The following is a 9995-nucleotide window of genomic DNA, read 5'->3' as shown; positions in this document are numbered from 1 at the left end:
TGTTTAATATATGTTTTAGCTTGCTGTTAAACCACACAGAATATTGTCTCTACACTAATGGGGGTGGGAAAGAAAAGAAAGAAAGAAAGAAAGAAAGAAAGAAAGAAAGAAAGAAAGAAAGAAAGAAAGAAAGAAAGAAAGAAAGAAAGAAAGAAAGAAAGAAAGAAAGAAAGAAAGAAAGTTGCATGCAATTTGAGCACTGCAAAGGCTTTTGGAGCCAGGCTTTGAACCATATGAAGTCCACCTGGGAGGTGAACATGTCACCTGAGAGGTGAACCCTGCTGAATTTGGGGGGGGGGGTGTCATTCCTGAGTCAGAAGAGTCTCCATTCCACTCAACACATTGAAAGTCTGAAAAAGAAGACCTAGAAAATTGCCAGCCTTTAAAAGAAAAAAAAACTTTTAAAAGTAACGGTTAAATGTATGATAATTAATCTCTCCCCCCCCCCCAATAGCCTCACCTCCACCCTCCATAGATAGTCATCCTTGCCTTTAAAATATATATTGTTCTTGAATGTGTAGGCAAGTGGTGAGAGAGGAAATGCTGTATTTCTTGCAAGGATGAGAAAAATCTAAGGAATTATCCCTGCAGAGCCTTTGCCTGATTGTTCCCTGATAATATTAGTATTTTTCCTGCCATCCAGGACCATGCAAGACTTTAATTCTTACCAATAGGGACAAAGAATAAGAAAAGCCATGGTTTCCCAGTTTTTGTTTAAAATCGCCTCCTTTTTGGTGGGTTTCTGGTTTGTATTTTGGGTCGCAGTCAGAAATCTAGAGCTTCTCTGTAGGAAGCATTCAGTGGTAGTGCTAATATAATAAAACAAAAAAACTTTCCTCCACCACCCCAATCCAGGGTGGAAGATACTTTTTTGAACATTATTGAAAGGGATGTTTTGAAAGAGGGTGGATTTCCAAAGTGGATTACGAGTGGAGTCTCTGCTGCAAAGGACTTAGATTGGAGGCTGTCAGTGTGAGTGGTTATTCATAAAACAGCCAGGCCGGAAGACTGTTTTTGAAGAATTTGTTTATGATTTGGGGTGGATTTCTGAACAATTTCCTTTTTAAAAAATACTGGTTTCTTTAAAAAGAACAGGACTGCAGGTTAAGGAATAACTAAACAGAAATCCCATGAAGCTCCAAGCTAGGGTGGCCGTATGATCTCCTTAAGGTGTTTTAAAGCAGATCAGACTCGTTGTCCATTTGGTTTAGTATTCTCAACTCTGACTGGCAGCTCATTTGAGGAGTTGTCCTTTTTCAGGATGCATATTTTTTTCCTTTGATGATGTGTAAATGGCCACACTATCAGTGAGTCCTCCTGGATGAACAGGACTTTGATTGGTAAATCAAATCAGCCCCCTCTCATTTCTTAAATAAAAGCGTTTGTGGAGGAGGTAATTATTTAAGAAAAGAAATAAGCCACGCATACCAATGTGACTACTGATGAATAGCAGGAAGACATGACATCTCAATTCTCTATGAACGTCAGATGTGAGGTCAGTACCGGGAGTGGCCATTCTGAAAGCACTGCTCAGACCATCCCTCTGAAATAACTGATGGTTGCCTAGCTAGATATTTCAACCAAACTAAAGTGACCTCTGTTGATTTACTTTCTGTAACCTGCAGAAAAAGCCAGGCACTGTGAATTATTAAATGCTGTGCCATATTTGTTTCTTTCATCTATATCCCATCTTTATCTCTGTGCTATATCCCATGGTGGTTACCTAATTGTGGTCTTGTGCAGCATGGCAAACAGCAGTGTATTCCCACTTAAATTGTTGCAACAGTGTCTCATCGTGGTGATATTTGCTCATATTAGTTTAAATTAGCAAAACACTTTTTGTGTGACAAATGTACTCCTCTCTGGCATTCCTTGTCCTCTGTGCCCTCATTTGTGGTGATGCCTGTGGCCACTCTATTCGGCACCAAGGTGAATATATGCTGACTGAATTCGCCCTAAATGACTGTGTTTGACATTTTCCTGTTGTAAACACTTGTTAGAGAAACATGGTGTTCCCGGAAAACAATTAACGTGCTGAAGATACATTCTGTGCTTTTTAATGTTAAAAATAGATTTCAGACTTTTGAAAAGTAAGGGTCCTTTGTGTGAGTGTGTTTTAAGTTAAACGTGCTGTTTCATGCCTGATCATGTCTGACACTAGCTCCACACCAGCAGGAGTATTTTTTATATTTGAATTCTAATTTTTATCAGGAAAAGAAACCACTGATGAGACCTCAACTATGTTTTTATGGGGACCACATTCTAAACCATAGATATAAATATGTTTCAGCACTGGAAAAAAGAATGTTTTTTGTGGCCAAACCCAGATATTGAACCAATTTAGTTTGGTGAAGATCCAGGGCAGCTGCCATTTTAAAGACCTCCTACCTTGCTTTTCCTTTCTGCGCTCTTGGGAAGCAAAACGTTCTGTATGCACACTTCTAATGTGCTTTCCCCATCTCCATCTGTATTGTACAATGCATTTATTTATTCATTTAATTTCGTTTCTTCGTTCAGTTGTTCAGTCATGTCCGACTCTTCGTGACCCCCTCCTGTATTCCACCACCTCCCGGAGTTGTGTTAAATTCATGTTGGTTGCTTCAATGACACTGTCCAACCATCTCATCCTCTGTCGTCCCCTTCTCCTCTTGCCTTCAGATTTTCCCAACATCCCAACATTCATTTAATAGCATTTATTAATTGCTCTTCTCCCCACTAGGCTTTCCAGAGTGATGTACAGCGAAATAAATAGCTACCTCTGTGGTGCACCATCAAAGCATCGTGTGGGCCTTGACAACTCACAACAATGAGCTCCTTCCCTGAATTTTCAGTGTCCATTATTCATGTTACCAGTCATTTCCAGCTTTTCAGTACTAGTGGTAGGCAAGCCTTTACCCACTGCTTAATAGCAACAGAGAAATAGCAGTCCTATGTGGGGGTTTTGGGGAGAAAGGCTTTAATCTCACCCACCCAGCCAGCCATTATCCTCATAGTATTGCAGGGGTGGGAGGAAACCAGACACTCTAATGGTTAATGGGTTAAAGGGTTAGTGGCTAAAGTTTAACCTAATGGCCTTGATGAAACAGTGCTCCTGATCAGAATCATAGAGAATGATGAAGATTGAAACTTCCATCTTCCAACGATCCTCCTCAAAGCTACTGTTTATCTCAGCAAGCCTGCTGAAGTTTGACAAGACAGTATGGAAATTTGTTTAAAAAGAATTTGTTTCTCTAATTTTTAGTATCTAATTCATTAACGTTTTAACTAAAGAGTTAAATTTTTGTTATTTTATATATTAAAATGTCAAATGACGGTGTTTGGGTATTTTACTTGTTATGTTAAGTTATTATATGTATTTTTGGCAATTTTAAGAGGTTTATTTTTTTTAAAGAAAAATCATGGGTTTAAAAAATTAATTAACAGACCAATCAGGAAATTGACTTTCAACATGTTTCGAGATCAACACATCTGTTGAATGTTTTAGGATTAACTCAGCACTGCAGCTGATGTTCCCACCTCTGCTGTTTCTTTAGTGCAATCCTTTGTCCAGATCACTTGGAGAAGAGCAGGATTACACTTCCCCCCCTCTGCAATAAAGAGACAGAAAAAAACCTCCCCAAAGAGAGTCAGAACAGTGAACACATTTGGGCACCCCCTGAGTGACAACAGCAGCCAACTGGATTATCATTCCATTCCAAAAGCATAATTGGATTGCTCCTGAGAAGGAGAAGAAGAACAGCAATAGCATCATCAATATCAACAACAATTTACCAGGTTTATCAATATGGGGGAAGAAGGAGGATTTAACTCACTCTCCCCAACAATCCTGATTAAGGTTGCTGGATTTTTTCACAACAAATGCGAGTAAGGTAACACAGATCTATTCCCCACCACCCTCCTGATTCCTACCCCTTATACCACTACTAAAACATCGATTTCATTCTGATTGTTAGGACGAAAATCTGGTTTAGTAATAATTAGGATCTCATGATTGATAACTAACACAGCAAAGGAAAGGTAGAATTTCTGCAGTCATTCATAGATTGTAATCAACTTTTGAACATAAAGAAGTCTTAAGAATATGGAAAAATATATCTAATCCAGATTTTGCAAAGCCTTGTAGCTGCGAAATATTATCCTATACATTTCTCAATAAGTAAAGCTCTTTTTAAAAGTTGTTCAGATTGCTTTCTCTTCTTCCCTTGATCTTTAGGAGGAAACGATGCCGATTCTAGTAGCTTGTCAATTTGGCAAAACAACAAGGCCATTAAAGTATTTCTTTGTTAAAATAAATACAGATAACGTCCCATGGGACAACTATTCTGTTGATCTCGCTGTTTCATCCCAGGCAACAGTACAGTTGAATCAGTACATTCTTGTTCAAATATGTGGTGTGTTTTTGTTCAACTGTCCAACCTTCTGCTATGTGCATTTCCTGAAAGAATGACAGTAATAAACACTTGGCAGTATTTTACCTGAAACTTCATAAAACTTCAGAATTCAGCTAAATTTTAGATGAAAAAAGAATGCACCACAGAGCACATGAGACCTGAAGAAGTTATGAGCAATACCGAATCAAATTTGGACCAAGGCTACAAAAGATAAAGGTACAAGTGAGGGTTTAAACAAAAGCCAAACTGAAAATTATAGCCCATAATCTGCTTGTTATAAAAGCCACAACCACTGGAACCAGACTGTTGCAACAGACTGCAATTTTGTAGAAAGCTAAATGTTGTAAACTATTGACCTCTAGTTCACTGTATATTTCTTTTCTGGTCTTCCCACTACTTCTGTCATGCAAAGGAAACATGGGGGGGAGTTTGGCCAAGTTGTCTCGGACTATATGCGCTTAGTCTAAACTGCTCTGAAAGTGGTACTGTGTGGATAAAAACAAAGAGGGGAAGGATGATGGAAGTTGCTCTGAACATGTAAGTCGGAGGTTGGGATCCAAATGTAACAGATAAATTAAACATGTTCACAATTCCAGTTTAATCCACTATCTCAGGACTAGCCCTGCCATAAAGCAGAGTGAGGTGACCCCTAAGCAGGAGATATAGTGGGAGCACTAGCCACAACTATCAACAGTTCCACCAGTATTAGAGAAGAGACCTCTATGTGTCATGGCTCAGCCTGCCCATTGCTGCCTAGTTGGCTGCTTCAGGTATATTTTCCCAATGACAAATCCTATTATACCTTCATCATCATGGCCAGTCACCACGTTGGTGGAAACATCTGGGTGTTGCAGCCCCCTCCCCCCTAAAAAAAGGCAAATAAGAAAACAAAACTTCTCCAAGTTCTGCTTTGGAACAAAGGAAGAGAGTCTCCTGCCTCCTTTATTAAAGTCAGTTCCAAATGGTCATCCAGTTCATTCCTGTGTGAGGGTGCATGTCATCGTGTCTTGAGGGTTGGTCCTGCCTCACCTCTCACCTTCACTAATGAGCAAAGGCGCAGGATGCCATCAAGTCAGTAATTGTTCTGTTAGAATACAGCCAACATATCCACACTATTACGCCTAAATAATCTTAGGAGCAAATGGTATATAATGGATATTTCCCTTAAAATTGAGGGCAAACATGTATTAAGATAATGGATAAGTGATTAAAAAAATTTATGGGAACAATCCAGTCTACATTAAGCATGTTTGAGCCCTTCCTGAAGAGAGACAGGATTGTTTGTGTGTATTCAGGACTATCTTGCTCGATGAAATCATATTTACAATCTACTTTTACAAGGAAGGCTATATTAAAGAAATTCATTATGAAGTGTGAGCACTATTCATTTTAATGATAATAACTTGCCTACACAATATTCTTGAGATGCAGGGGAAAAAAGCCATGGGATTAGGCTAAATATTGTCATGGTAACAGTAAGAAAAAGAAATAATTCTAAAAGGGTTTCCCATAAGCAGGAACAGTTCACATTCAGTAAGTAGCCTTCAATAGAAGTTGACATCTGTTATTCATTTGTTTCTTGGTTTCAAGAAAAGGCAGAGGTAATTGGAAATAGTCAAATGTTCTGGGAACACATTGAGTGAAAGGGCTCTTAGAGCTTCTTAAATACTGGTCTGTTTATCCCTTAAAACATTACGTATGTACCTTCTTTGTCCATTTATACACTGGATGGACTAGTTGGGCAGTTAACTTGAGTCACTTATTTTCAAGCAATAGATGGTCAAAGCCAAACCTTGAAAGAAATAAATTACTCACTCCAACTGAGGAAATAGCACCTCTTTCTCAGCACCCAAAGATGAGAGGAAAAGAATATGACAGATCAACATGTTTTTCATACTTTTGCCCAATATGTTATGTGGGATTTATCTCACACTTTGCTTAAGTGAAAGGTAAATATGAGTCCAGTGGGAGTCAACGTTTCCTGATCTCTACATATAGGAGAACCTTTCTTTTTAAAAAAGACTACAGTTGCATAGGGACGTGGTGGTGCTGCGGGTTAAACCGCAGAAGCCTCTGTGCTGCAAGGTCAGAAGACCAGCAGTCGCAAGATCAAATCCATGCTCTCGTAGCTTATCCCAGCTCCTGCCAGCCTAGCAGTTTGAAAGCATGCAAGTAGATAAATAGGTACCACCTTGGTGGGAAGGTAACAGAGTTCTGTGTCTAGTCGCGCTGGCCACGTGACCATGGAAACTATCTACAGAAAAAATGTTGGCTCTATGGCTTGGAAACGGGGATGAGCACTGTGCCCTACTGTCAGACACGACTGAACTAAATGTCAAGGGGACCTTTACCTTTACCTACAGTTGCATACTAGCTGCAAGTTGTAGTCCAAAAAAGCAACTTTTCCGGGCTGTGCATATAGCGTTGCCCATCATCCTGAACCAGCAAAAGATTTCAAACTTGTGATGTGATATGTATGGATGAGTGGATTTGTAGTTTTACATTCAGTCTCCCCACCCGCTGTATTTATATAGAACATTGCCAATTTTAGAAAGTTCTCACAAAAAAGTTAACCAGGTGAGTGGTAAAGTCAGCTGGACTAAATGCAAGACCCAATGGCTGCTGGTAACTTCCCCTTATCAAATGGAAACAGTGTTCAGCTGTGATCCATAGACATTTAGTAACCCTCTCAGAATGGTGTACTAGTTCCATTGAAAGATGGTTAATTACCTGTGATATGCGAAACGTCCTTTGCAGGACGGCATCAAATGGTATATTAGTATAGAAAATAGCAAATATAAACAATCCTATCACAACTTGAGGGCTAAAAAATAAATTACAGTGGTGCCTCGCTTAGCGGGTGCTCCGTTTGATGACAAAATCGCTAGATGTCGATGTTTTTGCGATCGCAAAAGTGATCGCAAAACGATGTTCCCAATGGGAGAATTTTGCTTTGCGATGATCGGTTCCCTGCTTCGGGAACCGATCATCGCAAAGCGATGATTTTCGGCCAGCTGATCAGCGGTTTCAAAATGGCCGCCGGGTAAACAAACTGGCCGCCCGCTGTTTTCTGGGACGGATTCCTCGCTGCACAGGCAGCGAAAATGGCTGCGCTATGGAGGATCTTCGCTGGGCGGTGAGTTTCAAGCCCCTAGGAATGCATTAATCCAGTTTTAATGCGTTTCTGTGGGCTTTTTAAAATCGCATTACTATGTTTTCATTTTAGAGCAATTTTGCTGGAACGAATTAACGTCGTAATGTGAGGCACCACTGTATTTGGGATAAATTTTCATGGACTCCAAACCACTTCATTATGTGTATAAGCTTATGCCAAATAAAATCTTTCTTTTTCCTGCAGCAGACTAATACAGCTAAGTTTCTGTACAGAATAGGTTTCTGTCTAAATTATGTCCCCTACAATAACCAAAATTTGTTATGATGGGGACATAACCTTGTAGCATTTAGGATGTAAGCATCCTTCCAAGGTTTTAACTGCAGCCCCCAAAGGTGCTCTGACCAATAGTTGCCAAGTTTTGACCTCTCCCAATTTCTGACAATTCTCTTTCCTCATTAACAGAAATTGTGGGAAAAGAACATTCTGCTTCTGAATTGCAGGGAAAGGCTGGAGAGAATGTTCTCCAGTTCCCACTCAAGATCTCCTCATGGAGTTCTCCTCACTGCAAATGTGTGTTTGGTCATGTATTCATGGCCCCTAGCCCATCTGCCCCTTAGGATCAAAAAGTTTGGCCATACCCTGGCCTAAAAGATCTCTAATGTGACAAGTGTGATTGCTTTAATTCATTTATTAGAGTCCTTTAAAGTTTCTTGCAGCTAGCCATTTATTATTTATCACCGTGGATGCTTTTGCACTCTGTGTGGGGGACTCAGATATCAGAGATCAATAAATATAATACATACCAGTTCAAAAAGGTTTTTCACACACAGTTGGAACAAGCAAATACATGTGGCTTTTTCATGCACATCCAAAGGTTAGGAAAATATTACATTGGGAGAAGGAGGTTATAAATCCCTTAAGCAGGCTGACCACTGGGCATACTACTGTGAGGATCATGGGATTTGTAGTAAAAAATTGTAATATTTGCAAACTCTGTGCACAGGATCCATGTTTCCAAATGGTTCTGGCACACATAGTTTTCCCCCATGTGCACAGACTCCTTTCAGATATTGTATTCATAATTAGTTTAATAAACGAAGCAAGGAGGTATATTTCATTTCCCCTAATTTTACCATTACTAACTCTTGTAGAGCCTTGAACGACATACCTTTTATCTTGCATATGGGCAAATTCAGACGTTGACCCATGCTAGTGATGGTAAATTTGTCTGGAAAGCAAACTTTGAGCAAAAAACTGAAGCTAAATTCTAAATCACATACAAGGATCGTAGTTGGCATCAGTGGAGGCTGATGGCTTTAATGTCAGTGTCATTATCTCACAAACAGACTCAGCACCTTGGATAGCAACTTTAAATAATTAGAAATGGGGCTTATTAGAGGTGGGGCACTTTAGCTTAGGACATAAAATATATTTGTTTATCCTAGCTTGGACCTCCTTTACCCCATGTGTTGCAAATTAGGTTGATTCTATTTTGTGATTGGTCCTTGGGAGGCAATCATAGGATTCATCTGTAAATCTTCTTGCTGAGACAAGGAGCTTAGAAGGAAATGTGTATCTGGAAGGGAAGACTGTGACTGAAGGAAACATCTGTTCCCCTTTACCTCTGATTTGACCCAACAGGAGAAAGTAAATTTTCAGCAAAAACTTGGATTTGCAGTTTGAGAGTCAACAGATGCATACAACTCTTTGTGACGTGCGTTTGACAAGAACAGCAAGTTCTAGAATTACTCAGTTCTGGCTAATATTTTATTTATTTTCACTAATTTATTTTGATTAAATCTAATGTTAGTTGCATGAGAAGGCATCTAGGATATTGTGCAGCAGAGCAAATCAACAAGGCAATTCTAAAAATGGCCTCAGAGCAGGGCAGGAGAAGAATGCTGGTGAGATTCTTAGAAATGCAACATGACAAATTCCCACATCCCGGTTTCTGATGCTGGTATGGTTTACAATAAAGGTGTTACTCATAAAGTGTTTTTGTAGAACTGAAGCCTAAGGACAAGTGGATATAGAGACTTTCATTCTGTAAATATTTTGTTTTTAGTCTGAAATGTGGAAAAACACACAGAGTATCCAATGTTATTTAGATTTGCTAATGATTGCAATTTGGCACCAGTTTAAGAATGCAATCACTCTTATTGCTCTTTTTTCTCTTTCCAAACTGTTACAAAGTTCAGTTTTAGAAGGGTTGTTTGTATTGCCTTCGAGCAGTCTGCATTCTGTTAAACTGCTCACAATTTATTATCATTGCATAAAGTTTTCTTTCTTTTTTTTCTTTCTTTATTATGAAGTCACAGACCTGAGTTAGTTTTCTTTTAAATCCCATGCTTTCTGGATAAACATTGAAAGCTGACTGAAAGGTCTGAGCTGATTTTTGCCCATTCTTTAGGCCAGTGGTTCTCCAGTTGGATCTTGGACTGCAATTCCCAGAAGCCTTCACCACTTGCTATGCTGACCAGGGTTTCTGG

Source organism: Pogona vitticeps, chromosome 2 (assembly GCF_051106095.1).
Source record: "Pogona vitticeps strain Pit_001003342236 chromosome 2, PviZW2.1, whole genome shotgun sequence".
Taxonomy (NCBI): domain Eukaryota; kingdom Metazoa; phylum Chordata; class Lepidosauria; order Squamata; family Agamidae; genus Pogona; species Pogona vitticeps.
This window is presented reverse-complemented; position numbering follows the sequence as displayed.